Here is a 13,722-nt window from a genome sequence, read left to right as displayed (position 1 = left end):
TAACTTTGACTCGGCACCGTTCGCGTTCGACTCGTATCGTTTACTTTCGATTTCGATCGAATCCAGAATCTACGTTAGCTTTTGTCTAAAAGGAGTGTACGTTATACAGCAGGCCAACGTATCGATACTCCCGAATCGTCTCGGGAATCGAATGTGCCGCAAAATGTAATTTTTATAAAAAAAAGTCCGATGTTTTTGATGAACGATGCAAGTGGAGGTTGTTCCAACTCGCGTTAACAAATTGAGATGGTTGCTTGGTCGATAAATCGAAAGTTGCTTCTCGTTCGTCGGACTATTTTCTTTTCTTGTCACCGGTAGCTGGTTAGCTCGATGAAATTCCAACGATTGGTGAGACGAAAAAGAGAGTGTCGAAAAGGTAGGTAGTCGTCGGTGGTCGGATTCGAGAGTCAGATAGGCAGCTTCGAAAAGAGTTCGACAGCGTATCGAGGGTAGCCGGCGATTGGCAGCTGGCCAATTGCTCCAATGCCAACGGTGTGCATTTTCGGCAAGTTATCGCGATAGAGAAGAATTAATGCCTTCGCGAGAGCGTACGGTAAATAATCTCTTCGTTAACATCCGCCAGACGACCGGAATGAACACGTTTCTTCTTCTTCTTCCTCTTCTTCCTCTGCTTCTTTTTTCTCGTCTCGTTGGTTTACTCTGTTCTCGCGTGTCTGGGCTCAAGAAAAGAATCTCAGGTATCTCGGGATCAATTAGCCCTTTACACCGTAATTATTTTCCTAGTTTGTCCTCTCGGTGAAATATGATTTCGTTTCAATTTGTTTTTCTATTCTCTCTCCGATACGAACAAACTGATTAGAATTTTTTTATACTTCTTGCCATTGCCAGTGTCTCTTGTCCTTTAAGAGGTAGAATTTTGATAATTTCGATAATTTCGATAATTCCGGTGCTAGGATGCAACTGGTCTTTACAGCGATTATAGAATTTTAGTATATTTGCTCGAATAAACGTACGTCTTATACTTTAATAATTAACATTTTGCACGAATATAATAATTGTGTTGCGACTATTTGTCCTATGGTCTCCACTATATTTATGGCACGGCGCCAACTCGATGACGAAGTCTTTCTTATAAACGAAAAAAAAGCGACAGGAAATCGTATTCCAAACGTGTCTCGGAACAAGTATAATTCTAATAAGAATGTCTGTTTAATGAAACTTCATATTCCGAATACCACGACTAACTCGCGCGGGAACTCGCGGAATGTCAAGTCGCTGCTTTATTCGATCCTCGTCGATATATCGACCGCGGTAATGAAATTCTCTCCGTACGGATGAAGAGATTCAGTCGAACGAACGACGATTGGTTTAACGTTAAGAGTAAACTTTGGTCGCGGTTCAAAATTTATTCTTTGAAATTGTGAAAGTTTTAAGATTTGATTATCGATAAGACGACTCGAAGAAGATCTCGAAATAGCGCTTTAAGCACGATAACTGATACAACCTGACGATGGATGAGAACGTGGAAGCTAGAACTATGTAGGTGAAAATTCGTGGCTGATTTAGACTTGGTGTCAGAGTGTTTGCAATTACATCGTACACTTTGAACACGAGCGTCGCACGGTTGCACTCGTTACCCGCGTCAAGATATTGCTTGCCGTAATTCAACGTTGTTTGTGCCGTCGCGTCGGTTCTCGTAACTCCTCGTGGAGATTCGCAAAAGAAGCATAGGAAGGAACACGCGGATATTATCACGCGCGATTCTTGTCACGAAAACTAATTCTGACCCTGTTCGAAATTATATACGTCCGACTTTTCCTACGAAATTCGAAATTATCTTGCATCACCCTGTTACGACTCTGTCTCGGGGAATAGATCGAAAAATGATTAAAATTCGTTTAAAAATTAGTTCAGTCTTTTGAGTAATATAAGACACGAACAACAATAAGAAAGGAAGCATAGAAAGACAATATACGAGTCTGTACAGAGTGTCGTCGAGTTTATTTTTGCATCGATTCCTCGTGCGTTCCCTTAATCACCGTCCGCTCATTAGTAGGCGTCAAAGGCACCGACGCGACGACCTACGTGGCGAAAGCTACGAGTCGCTCTCTTCATCGGGGTCTCTTTAAATTTCGATTATGCTTTTTTCTCGCGCTGCAGGGTCGAGCCGCGTTGAACTGGGCCGCGTTGAAAGGCCGATTTTTTTCGAATTTAATGAAGCGAACGAGACGCTCCGGATTCTGGGCCGAGGAAAAATGAACGCATGGACGCGAAGTAGCATTGCGCGTTCTTTTTTGCCAGTCGGAAGTAGCCAGTTCGACGAATATTCGCAAAATGCCTCGCAATGTCAATGCCTCGCGAGTCAATTTTTCCTCTTCGAATCTCTCGAATTACATACATATAATCCGGTATAACCGAGCCCGTAACAGCCGACGACCGACACTTGTCACGATCTACACGCGTGTCTTTTAATCAACGTCTCTGATAAGAAGGATTTTATTAAAACGATAGAAAGAAAAATTGTCATCGATCGGTATGCCGTTGTATATCGATTCGTCGTATTTCCTAATCGGCCGTGTTCGGCGATCGTTGCGTAGTTTATTAAATTTTCATCGAGAAAATTGCCTTTACACAAGGATGCAAGCTTTTGCAATTACCGATTTAAAAATGATCGTTCGAAGCAAAATAAATTGTTCGAAATCGACTACGTAAATACGATCAATCGCGACAATACGTATTCCACGATTCATGGTATCTCGAAGGAAGCTGTTGGCGGGCGAATACGCGCGTGTGAGCGGAATGCTGGTAAGTACATAGTCGTGTTCGGCAGTCGAAGCCGAACGAGCAAACGCGTTTCTCGCGATACGGAAAGAGGAAAAGGAAAGGAAATAAAGATTGATCGGTGTCGATTCTATCGATTGCGAGTCGAAGTAGCGCGACCGCGAGGATGTCGGAACGGATGTTAATTTCGCTAGAATGTTTAAGAAACGAAGAGGAAAACGAAAGATTGGTGGCACGGTTGCATCGACGCGATTCGATCTGTTGGGAAAAAACGATAAAACATTCGGTCGGAGGCGCAAGTAGAAGACACCCGGATGGATAATTAGGAATATCCGCGTAGACGGAAACGGAATCGAGCAAGATCGCGGTGAAAAGAGAGATCGAAGGGAACGGACGCTGATCCGATCGAGGCGGTGCAAGAGGTTCGAACTCGCGCGGAAGCGAGACGGCGAGTCGCTTTTGTAGCGGCGCGCAAACAAATCCGACGCGAAGGCAGCAACCGTAGGAAAGAGCGTAAACCGCGAGCGGGGAAAAGAAACGTCGAAAGAGGAAGAAGGAGAGCCGGAGACAAGGGGGCAGCCGGTAACAAACGACTCGCAAATCCTTCCTGTCAATTTAATCTCGCCTCGAATCCCGGAGAAATGTTAATAAGGGCCTCGCTACCATTCCTTCCCTTTCCCTCGCCTTCTTCCGTTTCTTCTCCGTCTCCCTGTTCGTTCCTCTTTTCTGTTTCCCGGACTATGCGTCGCACATGCACGCGCGCGCGCGCCACCGAACCCACCGACGACACTTTATTTTCGCGCAAAGATACCGCCGCCACGTCGCGACGGCCACGTGGAAATTGTGTGCAAAGCAAGCTGCTGCCGCTGGCTGCTGCCGTTGCCTGCTGCCGTCCTATCGTTTTTCTTTCTCCGTTCTCTTCGCCGTTCGCGACTTCTTTCTCTTCCCCTTTCCCTTTCCTTTCCTCTTTCTCTCTCCCTTTCTCTGCCACCGTCTCTGTCTCTTTCACCGTCCGTCCGTTTTCCACTCTGCTCCCGAAGCGATTCCTTTCGGCCTTCCACCCTCGTAATTTATCGCGGTTATGCTCGCGGTGGAATCTGTAGCAAACGGATAAAGGAACCTCGGAGGAAAAATACTGCTCCGCTCACGGAGACTACTCGCAATGCTATCGTCTCGATTCGATCGTTCGCTCGTTGCCGGCTGGTTCGGTCGACGCTCGAAAGGACGTCGGAACGACGCGAGCCTGATGCGATGAAGAGATCCCGCAACGAGATGCAAAGAGCACACCGCGCGACACGATTCGAACGATTCCTGCGAAGCGAATACGCTCCGCCACGGTTTTCCGAAACGCTAATTTTCCTCTATCATTTGCTAATAACTTCCTATACGATCCTTGTGGCTACAGTATTTCGCATCGATTTTGTAATCAGGAACGACTATCTAACCTTAAGTTTAATAGGGTTCAAAGTATCGAATGATGGTTCGCTGAAGCGATCAAAGATTCGGCTAAATTTCAACGTGGGGAAGAAAAAATAAATTATCGAGAGATCACAAACGCAAATGCAAGTTCAGTAGGACGGAACACTATCGAAATTTTCGCTTTTGTTCGAAGGAGCACGTTTAAAGGCGTTAGAATTTGTCGGAAGTAACGCGCCGGTTTCTATGCGGCTCGCATACCTGAGAATTACGCGTAGCCTGGATCTTCTATTCCTGTTAGAAGTCGCTTTGATCGACATGACGTTTTAATAATCTCATTTTAATTGGACCCGCGTGATGTAATCCTAACGCCGCCGTCAGGCTTAACGACGTGTAAAGTGTACGAGCACGTCTAGCAAGTATTAATTTCTTATTTGCTGTTGGAAACGCGTAACAAATTCGGTGTCCTAATGATCCTCGCGTACTCGTCTACGGGAACGATAATTAACCACGGTTTTTTTTTCTTCTATCCCTCTTTCTTTTTCTGTCCATGGATGAAATATTCTGTACGTTCGACCGAGCCCAGACGGAAAAGGAAGCCGATTCAGCTGTCGATAAATCTCAATCTCACACGGAAACTCTACTTGTTCGAAAATAGAAGCAACACGAAATACCGTATAAAGTAAAATGCTTCGCGGTACCAATTAGGAAGCCACTGAAATCCAGTTTCTAGCTAATGTTTTTCAACTGATAATATTTTTTATCGACTAAGTTTTTATCGACAATCGTTTAAATCGCACCAGATAGAATCTTTTCGTTTCTATTGGCAGAGACGGCTACATTGCCGTCTCTCGCTACACTCTCTCGCTACATTGCCGGCAAAGAGAAGCTTTCGGAATATGCGACACGTTGGATCGGTGAAGAAATTTAATATCGGCGCGGATTCTGGGGAACGTTACGCGCGATAAATCAGCCGGATATACGACAAGCGGTAATTACGTGCATGGCGATACAATGCGTGTCGATAAATTAACTTCATCCCGACATACGCGACGACATAATTTGTACAAATTGTACGGCTCACGATTCGCTTGATCGGTGTATTCCTTGCCAAACGACGTCTGCTCGTCTTTTTCGCCGCGCCAACAAAACTCGAACGGTTTCGAAGGTGTGACAAACTACGGATCTTCTGTTTTCGAGATGTTGTTGCTTCGCGACGTTTCGAGAAACAGAAAACTGCTAAACTGCGAGCATCGGGGCAGCTTTATCTCGGCGTTCTAAATAAACCCCGCCAGGCTTGCGACATCGTGTTCTTCCTTTCGATCGATTAGTGTCATTTAGCATCTAACCGGAGAAAAAATTCTGAGTCTATCCTATAATACAAGATATAATCTTCGGTTTTTGCGAAAATTGATTCGATGTTGGCTGGCAGATAGTTAATTTCGTGAACGGCGAACCGACAATGTTCGTAGAATCACCTCTGCAAGCCATAACCATTACCTTCTTAACGCTTTGAACGTGCAAGCTTGGAGCTTGGCGTAAACGCGCCATCGAGAGGATCTATTGTTAGCCTAGCCGAAGCGTAAAGCCAAACATTCTTTCATACCGTATGTGGGTCGCCATCCGCGCGATCTGCGCACGATTCCGTTCCTTCCTCGTCTTCCTATCCTCTCGTTGAATTCAGCTTTCGCGAATCCATTAATCGGATCGCGAATTTTATGAAACCGTGCACGGACAAGTAAATCCGACTGCGCGACTTTCGACGCGACTACTCGTACGTCTGCCTTTAACGTCGTGAATAATGATGAGAACGGTTCACTGACATCCTCCTTAATATCGCCGTTTATTCCATTTTTAACGCCTCAGTGTCCAGTAGGTAGACGCGCGAAATAAATCTGTCGATACTTCGGATATTAGGTCGATAGAAAGTTGTATGAAACGCGTACGTAGATAATTGATTACAGTCGAATTAATAGCTATTGTAAATACTTTGTACGCGTCGTACGAAAAAAAACAAATTTTCTTTAAAAAAGATGCGACGGTTCGTTGACGAAAAAGCCTTCTTTACGAATAAAAATCTCGATCGTTAATGTTCATAAAGAAAAGCGTAAATTGGTCGATGGAGGGTCAGTCGCGCGTTAACCGGGCAATTTATGAACCGACAAGATGAGTCGTGCCATTGTCACAAAGAACACGCGTATTCTGTTTCGATAATAAAGAACTTCATAATTCTCGGCGTAGGCGTAATTGAGCCGCGTTACACGGTGCTTCGTGTCGTAACCAGTGTTCGAAATGTGCGGATAAAGCGTTCGAAAGTGTTATAATGTTGCGAGACGCGCACGCAACACGGCAGTACCCTAATTGCCCAATAAACGAAACAAACGCAAAAACAAAAGGCAAAAAAGATGACAAGAGGGAGAAGAAAATAAGAAGAAAGAAAGGGGAGCCACCGGCACGGTTTATTGGAGACACGTCGGTTTATACGGCAGTTTTTATTGCACTACCGTTGCTCTCGTGCTCGTCCGACCCATTGAACGCCAAAATATATTGCCGATAAATACAGTTTTATCATCGAGGAATTTTAAGTGGTGGTGCCTCTGTATGCTCGCCGTTGTCCGATCAACGTCTTCTCCCTCTTTCTCCCTCTTTCTCTTTTACACGGATTCGATGCCCGTGATTTCGCGTTGGTTGCATAACGCTTCGATCCTTGACTCGATCTCGCGAGCTGACGGACCGAAATTATTTTACGATCCGTTCGCGCCGCTCTTAATTCCCCGAGGGACGCTAAACGGGAGCGTTTAAACGGAAAAACCGTAAATTAACGCGCGAGAACCAGATAAATCCCTCGGGAGCTTCGTTCCCAACAAGTTACCGCCTCGAGCACGCTCGATGAGTATCGCGCGAACTTTACGTAAAGTCGATCGTGCTATCGAACACTCTGTACGAGATTCTATAAAGTTAGGAATAACAACCTGTAATAGCGTAATAGGGATAAAGTATAATTAGTCGATCGAGTACTTACGAGCAAGTTGATCTCTGCGGTGACACGCGAACAGTGGCAGCGTAACGATTACGTTTCCCATACACGAATCCCTCGCATTTCAAACGCGAGGTACGAAAATATTGAAACAGGTTCCAACGACGGTGTTTGGCCTCTTGAAGACTCTTCGAATTCCTATCGAGTATCTGCCTTTTTAAGGCGCAACACCCACAATCAACTAGTTCAGGTGGTCTCTGTTTACGGGCCACTTGAAACGATCTACGAGCCAACGGTGACTGCAACGCTTATCGCGATATGGAAAGCTGCCTCTGAAAAATCGGTCGAGTGTTCGTCGAGAAGACTCGGACCCTGCTACGCGTGAGAACCAACCTTTTACTCGGACCTTTGTGCTCGCGTAATCGCGCATTCTTTTATTACGTTAAATTCGTTTAATCGCGATTTCGAGTCGAACGAAGAAAACTTTTCATCCAGGCCGGAATGTTGCGAATTCCGAGATCGTTTCGCACCGACAGTCCTGTCGGCGATAAAAATTGATTCTACGGCAAAAAGTGATCGCTTCGAGTGGCACTTGATCTCACCGAAAATTCTGATTCGTTAAATCCTAAGACAGATAATTGTTTGGAGAAAGAAACGTAACGGCCAGAAATTTAGTTGCCAATGTACTAGTCAGCGAGAATTTTAATCGTTAGAAACAGCTTAATTAGCGGTTACCACCCCTCCAAGAGTCTAATTCGATCGTTGATAGCGTTAATAACGTACGTAAAGGACAAGATTACATCTTCTCGAATGATTTAAATCGCTCATAAAATGTTAGCAGTGTCGAGACGCGGGTCTCGATCCGGAATTCGCGGAGCCGTTAGCCGTGGCACGGCGAAAATTGCGACCAGTCACCGGGGCAAAACCTCGTGCGAAACATTCGTTAACATTCCCAACACGCGGTAATGATCGTCCAGTAAGAAGCTACGCTGCAACATTCGCCGACAGGCCATTGCAACGTTCTCAGCTCGTAAGCCAGCGCGTTAGAAAATTAATAGAACGACCTCGAGTGGTAATCGAGCAAAAAAGCTAACCGAGCGACTCCACCTCCTCCTTCTGCTTTTTCTTCTTCCCGCTGACAGGAACTTCTTGAGCTCGGTGTCGCTACCGGTTTATCGTACATAAATTGGGGGGAGGTTATTATCGATCGATGTACACTCGATCGCTAATTAACACGCAAAGAGGCGTTGCTGAATCGATCGACGAAGGAAGAAGGTGTTTGAGTAGTCTCGTCCGACGCGTGTAACGTTGTTTGTCAAAGGTTCCGCGTTTCACTTTTCTCACTTTTGGAGAGACGAAATAAAATCGTTGAAACGATAATTTCGTTATTAGAAGAAATCATCGTCGAAGTTTTGATCGGTACGCTCGATCGTTTCGAAAATGAAAAGAAAAAAAGAACGACCGGAGATTAAAATTCAGCACGACTTGGGCAGCTCGTTCAGAGTCTCCGAGCGTCATCGGATTTTCAACAGGTCGGACTTAATGTTCGATTCGTGGGTCGGATTACGAAGCAGCAGAAGGAGTTAGACGTTAACCGATGTCGTTGCATCGATCAGTCCCACGGTCCGTGACCGTGTAATAAGCGGATAAGGAGAGTGATGCGACAATCGGAACGATTTGTCAACGAGAAATTCTCTTTCGTTCGCCGCTGACCAAGTCCTATTTCTTTAATCCAGCGGGACGACCGAGCCAGCTGTCAATAGGATTCCTGTTCGAGACGCATCGCGTCGGCTTACGATTCTGCGAGATTCGTTTCCGTTCGAAATCGTGAATGTTACGCTCTCCTCGAACTTGTCAGCCATTTCTCTTCGTACACGCAGCGTAATGGACTTTTGATTCGTGGCATTTATCGTTTTGCTCGCGTTTGGTTAGGTTTTTTCTTCTATCCGAATCGTCGCAAGCATTATATCGGCAAAGTATTTCTTCGCACTGTTCTGCTTGTTCCACCATGACACGGGACGTATTAAAGTTTGCGCGTTCGTTTGCGTATACGCGTATTCGTTGCGACGTTAAAACATGTTCGAATGTATCCGTTTATCGACAAAGACGTAGAACCTGTTGGACGATCGATACGTTTTCAGGCATCCACGAGAATAGTAGCGTGTTCGATCATCTTTCTAGCGCGTTACGAGATAGAGTTGAAAAGTCTGGACGACGCCGTTCTGGCACGATGGGTCGTGGACGTAGGACGTTGTTTCGATAACCAGCGAAAACGTTTGATCACGTAGGAGGTAGCGAGCAATCCCGAAATCGACTTTTCGATTTACAAAACACGCGTGGTGGGCGAACCGAGACCGATCGACGCCGAACACGCTACGGTTGTTCGCCAACACGCGTATTTGGTGCCCCCACCAACTGGCGCCAACTTATCATGGACGAATCACCGAACGTGGGCGATCGTTTCCGGTCAAACGATCTTACTCGATCATCTCGCTTTTTTCAACAAGATTAAACTTGAGCCAGTTCTTATTGATTCTTGTAGGTATCAAAATGTTCGACAGAGAGCACGAAAACGATGAAAGTTTCCTCGAGCGAACGTCGTATTCGACATCGTAAACGACGTAGCTTCTATCCCGACGAAATAGACGAGACAGCCTCGAGACGAAAGCCAGGCTTTAGGATCGTCGAGGAAAGATGTCGAAACGAGAGACTACCGTTGATCGTGCGACCAGTATTTATAGAAGGCCGAACGAAGAAGATCGTATGCTAATGGTCGTATAAATAGTGCATCGCGTGCAAGAGATTTTTAACCGGAAGGAAAAGCTCTTCTCGAGCACTTTAAAGAGCGGCTCGCCACAGGAGAATCATAAATCCGGGCCTCGTTGAAGGTGCTCCGGCAGCCGGCCACGGCCAGTGTGTCGCGAAGAAACGATTATCCGGCGTTGAACACGAGCTGTAAAAAAGTACACGAAAGCGAAGAGAACACGACGCGTGATAGGATTACCCGATGAACAGGGAACCCGAAAAACCCTCGAGGAAGTTCGGACTTCCGCGAAACGCCGACGGAATCTTAAACGATCATCTGTTCCGTTTGCATCCTCGACGTCCAGACCTGTCTGTTGTCGCAGGATGGCTTCCATTTTGATTAGTTTCGAACAACTTCCAGATTCTCGTTGTCCGCGATGTTTCGCGAAAGGACGATACTCGCCGCGACACGGTTATCCGCGAAGAAGAAATTTTCGAGATTCGGAGGTATCGGTTTCGCTTTGGTTTTTCGAGATAGTCGAAATAATCGAGTTTGCGAGAGTACGAGAGATCGCAAGAGCCCGTGCAACGCGCAGAAGCGAATCGTTCGCGTTGGTCAGGGAAAAAGTTGGCGGTAGTAAAGCACGAGCGCGGTACGCCACGGCTCGTTATCAATCGTGCGCGGTAGAGCATACGAGCTGACTCGGGACACGCGCCTGGCGGGGTCGTAGGCCGCCCCACCCCTCTTCCAGAACCGAGTCCCCACTCTGGCAGTACGTGGAACGGGGCCTGCGGGCCCAGTCCTTCCGCTCGAACCTCCCTCTCTGCCCGCTTGCCGCCCCTCCATTTACGATACTCGTACTCCTCCACGATTCCCCTCGACCCGCCTCTGCATCCCTCTTCCTCTTTTTCTCTCGATTTCTCTCCGGAGTCTTCTTAACCCCCCATGTACCTAAACTATGCGCCAATGTATCTCACGATAACGAAAGCTACGCAACGAAAGCGTACTACGATGCTTCAACCACCGAAGACGTAACGCGCGCTAGTCGATGCCGATCATTTCGCATCCCTGTAATCGACGTATCGCGTTACGAGCATATCGGCAACAAGTGGATGTTGTCCCGGCGTTGACGAGCGAGACAGTTTGGTCCGTGGGCACACGGTGTGACGGGCCAGCGATCGTAACGCGGCCCACACGCGCGCTCTCCACACTGGCGCGCAAATCGCATAAACACGCGCGCCAACGCATACACGCACGGTGGGGCAGAGACGCGGTCGCGACGAGAAGCGGTCCTACCTCCTGCAGGGGACCGTGTCACGTGGCCCCCAGGCCGTGTAGCAGCACGCAGCGCACGGGCTGTGCTCTCTCGTGAGCGGCGCACACAACACCAGTCAGAGACGAGCCGAGAGACCGGGCGCAGATCGCACTCTCTCCCAGGAAGCGCGTGCTTTCTCCCTCCCTCTCTCCTTTCTGTCCCTCTCTGTTCCGTCCGTCCATCCGTCTTTCTCTCGCTCTCTTTTTTTCCCCGTTTCTATCGCGCGTTCCGCGCCGACACCGTCCGATCGGGGATACCGATCGCCACCCCCGCGTACTCGCCCGCGAGTGTTTTCGACCGGGCCGAAGCGGCAAAGCGTTATCGAGTGCTTCGCCACGTGCTCGCTGTCACGGCGACCCCTACGTGCATCGCTGTGTATTTATAGTGCGAACACGATTATCCGGGTGCCGCGACGAGCCTCCCTTTCGGGATTCGAAGCGACTCGAGGAAAGTTTTCGTGGAAGACCGAATCGCGAGGTCCCGCCAAGTGCTGCTCCTTTTGTGCGGTGTTCTCCAAAACTTCGCCAACGAAAAGTGTTTTGTGCATCGATGGTGCGCGTCCTCGTGTTGATCCAGCCGTTGTTCGCATCCTCGAGGCTCGAGCGAAGCCTCGGCTGACATGCTCCTGTTCGATCGCCGACGCTCCGGCTACTCGTCGCGGATGAAGCCGAATGGTGTGCACTCTTAGTTGTCTGATCGCGACGATAGCCTGTTCTCTGACGGGTGTCTCTGCTGGGGCTTGACAGTAGTGTCTTGCGCTTTGCCATCCACGAACGTGTCGGTACGCGCGGCGACTTCGATGCTCGAAAATCGACCAAGCGACGAGCTTCCTACGAAACAGCTGTTTTCAGTGTGCTGCGTACCGATATCGCAGGAGGCCCCCCAGGGTAGCGTGATAGCGTTGTTCGACGAGCGTTGATTTTCGTCACCGTTAATCGCGTTCTTTTGTCAGCGGATTTCGCTTGTTCCGGATACCGTCATTCGATCGAATACTCGAAAACGAGCAATTTCTCGATTCAACGGACCGTTTGAAAATGTTCTCGTCGAAAGAAGGAGGCGCGCAAGATTTCGGTCCGCGGGCGTCGTCGTTCGAATAAATCGACGGGGCTAACGAGTGGTCGGACAGAAATTTATGACATGGCGGATCGTTGATGCGGCGGAAGGCAGTTCGATAAATAACGCGGGACGAGACGCGACGACGACGAGGAGCGGCGCGAAGATGAGAATCGGAGGAACACGTGGCCCGCGTCCCTCCACGGCTCCGCAACGGGCTTAATGAAGCGATTCCTATCGGTTCGCCAGAATCTGATAATTAAATCACCGACCGGGTCCCGTCCGCCTTCGGTCCGATATTAATTGAATCGCGATCGCATCCGATCTACCTCGTTTCGCAAACGTGCCTTCGCGACGGCTTATGACTCGCAGCGTGCCACGCACCACACCGTTAACTTTCTGATCGTCGCCGCGATTTCCTCTTACAAACGCGGGAGCTTTTTAATCCTTCGTCGGAGAACTCGGAAAGTAACGTATTCGTTCGCCGATTAATTGGATCGGAGCTCGTTAACCGTGCTTTCTCGATCAAATTCGATGGTGGACGTAACTGTTGCCCATGCGTCTCGAATCGATGAAATTCGATCGTTTCCGATCTTTCCAACTTGTGCAGCGACGTGCACGCTGATGTTACAATTTCAAGTAACCATTTTAGATAATCAAGTTTCGCTTCAACTTTTGCAAACATCTAAACGTGTTACGAGATTCGACAACTGTAGTGCCAGTTTCTTCATAGCCTTTAAACGAGTATCCTTCCGATTAGACCAAATGACTAGATTAGAATGTTCTTTCGAACCGGAGAGTTAATGCATCGACTGTCACAGTGAAAATGGACATGCGTGGCCAGACACGTTAAAATATAGAGTGCGTCTCTTTTGCACAGAATCGAGGGTGTCGATCATCTGCATGGCAGTCAACGCGTTAATTACCGAGTTATCGTACGTGAAACGTAAATTTTTCCTATCAAACCTACCAGGGCACGAGTTACGATTGTTAATCGAGAAAATTTCAAGAAGTATACACTGCGTTATAAATGATACGTTTCGTCGGGACGAAAGAAATTAAAAGGATAAAGGCGATGATCAACGAGAACGAGTTAATTTAATAATATTTGATCGAGGTCGCAAGAAAGTTAGGTCGAAAGGCGGAGGGTCGCTGAAAGACAGCGAGCCGTGTCGATTATTATTGAGTCGTAAGAAGGAGGAGAGGAAATTGAGTGTTTGGTGGAGCGAGTTTCGTGAAATCGTGAATCGTTGATTGTCAGTTGTCGAGCGATACGATCGAGATGTACGTCGCATAGGAATCGTACAAGGAATAAGGGACAGACGATAGTGTCCGAGGTATATCGGGGATAATCGTTATATTCCGTTTGGAGCACCGGTCGAGCAACGTTCAAGAGCCGCGAATAAATTCGTACGCGAGAACCGTAGTGAAAGATCATGAGAAGATCGGCACGATCAGATAAGAATCGACGGT

General features: G+C 47.6%; 1 protein-coding gene across 6 annotated transcripts in view; it reads left to right on the top strand.

Moving 5' to 3' along the window:
• LOC100876600 (uncharacterized) overlaps positions 1 to 13,722 on the top strand; it is a 165,276-nt gene that overhangs the window by 117,535 nt on the left and 34,019 nt on the right. The window contains exon 1 of one of the 6 annotated variants that reach the window (XM_076530144.1): positions 11,260 to 11,870. The exons of the other annotated variants lie outside the window; for them this stretch is intronic. The gene's annotated coding sequence lies outside the window, so the exon portion shown is untranslated. Of the gene's footprint in view, positions 1 to 11,259; positions 11,871 to 13,722 lie in introns of those variants that run through there. 6 annotated transcript variants of the gene reach the window in all.

Source organism: Megachile rotundata, chromosome 3 (assembly GCF_050947335.1).
Source record: "Megachile rotundata isolate GNS110a chromosome 3, iyMegRotu1, whole genome shotgun sequence".
NCBI lineage: Eukaryota > Metazoa > Arthropoda > Insecta > Hymenoptera > Megachilidae > Megachile > Megachile rotundata.
Note: the sequence above shows the minus strand (reverse complement) of the source record. Positions and strands in the feature narration are given on the sequence as shown.